The sequence below is a fragment of the Triticum dicoccoides genome, chromosome 7B (genome assembly GCF_002162155.2).
Source record: "Triticum dicoccoides isolate Atlit2015 ecotype Zavitan chromosome 7B, WEW_v2.0, whole genome shotgun sequence".
NCBI lineage: Eukaryota > Viridiplantae > Streptophyta > Magnoliopsida > Poales > Poaceae > Triticum > Triticum dicoccoides.
In genome coordinates this window covers 685,058,275-685,060,103 of record NC_041393.1, presented here as the reverse complement: position 1 = coordinate 685,060,103, position 1,829 = coordinate 685,058,275, and positions in this window count along the sequence as shown.

The following is a 1,829-nucleotide window of genomic DNA, read 5'->3' as shown; positions in this document are numbered from 1 at the left end:
TATCATAATTTCACCCACATAGCATGTGCAAGAAAGTAGAGATGGTTACGGCCAAAACTGGATGCACTTCGTGTACAAAACGGACAATCTCTTTCGAAGTATGAGGGTTTCATACGGAAACTCGTCTGTTACCAAGGGATTTCATTTTTTTTGAACTTATTTGAACTCCATAGTTTTTCTGTGTTCAAAATGCACCATTCAAATCCACATCATCAATTTTCAACCCTTTCTGACTTCATTTGTTATTTTTCATGCATTTACTGATTATTTTGAGCTATAAGACCATGAAATTGAAAAGCATTTGAAATGAACTCTGGAAAGGTTGAAAGTTGGCATGGTATCATCATTCCACCCACATAGCATTTGCAAGAAAGTAGAGAGGGTGACGACAAAAACTGGATGCACTTCGTGTACAAAACGGACAATCTCTTTCGAAGTATGAGGGTTTCATACGGAAACTCGTATGTTACCAAGGGATTTCATTTTTTTGAACTTATTTGAACTCCATAGTTTTTCTGTGTTCAAAATACACCATTTAGAGCCACATCATCAATTTTCAACCCTTTCTGACTTCATTTGTTATTTTTCATGCATTTACTGATTATTTTGAGCTATAAGACCATGAAATTGAAAAGCATTTGAAATGAACTCCGAAAAGGTTGAAAGCGAGCATGGTATCATAATTTCACCCACATAGCATGTGCAGGAAAGTAGAGATGGTTACGGCCAAAACTGGATGCACTTCGTGTACAAAACGGACAATCTCTTTCGAAGTATGAGGGTTTCATACGGAAATTCGTCTGTTACCAAGGGATTTCATTTTTTTTGAACTTATTTGAACTCCATAGTTTTTCTGTGTTCAAAATGAACCATTCAAATCCACATCATCAATTTTCAACCCTTTCTGACTTCATTTGTTATTTTTCATGCATTTACTGATTATTTTGAGCTATAAGACCATGAATTGAAAAGCATTTGAAATGAACTCTGAAAAGGTTGAAAGTTGGCATGGTATCATCATTTCACCCACATAGCATGTGCAAGAAAGTAGAGAGGGTGACGACAAAAACCGGATGCACTTCGTGTACAAAACAGAAAATCTCTTTCGAAGTATGAGGGTATCATACGGAAACTCGTCTGTTACCAAGGGATTTCATTTTTTTGAACTTATTTCAACTCCATAGTTTTTCTGTGTTCAAAATGCACCATTCAAATCCACATCATCAATTTTCAACCCTTTCTTACTTCATTTGTTATTTTTCATGCATTTACTGATTATTTTGAGCTATAAGACCATGAAATTGAAAAGCATTTGAAATGAACTCTGAAAAGGTTGAAAGTTGGCATGGTATCATCATTTCACCCACATAGCATGTGTAAGAAAGTAGAGACGGTTACAACAAAAACAGGATGCACTTTGTGTACAAAACGGACAATCTCTTTCGAAGTATCAGGGTTTCGTATGGAAACTCATCTATTACAAAGGGATTTCATTTTTTTGATCTTATTTGAACTCCATAGTTTTTTTGTGTTCAAAATGCACCATTCGAAGCCACATCATCAATTTTCAAACCTTTCTGACTTCATTTGTTATTTTTCATGCATTTACTGATTATTTTGAGCTATAAGACCATGAAATTGAAAAGCATTTGAAATGGACTCTGAAAAGGTTGAAAGTTGGCATGGTATCATAATTTCACCCACATAGTATGTGCAAGAAAGTAGAGATGGTTACGGCAAACACTGGATGCACTTCGTGTACAAAACGGACAATCTCTTTCGAAGTATGAGGGTTTCATACGGAAACTCGTCTGTTACCAAGGGATTTC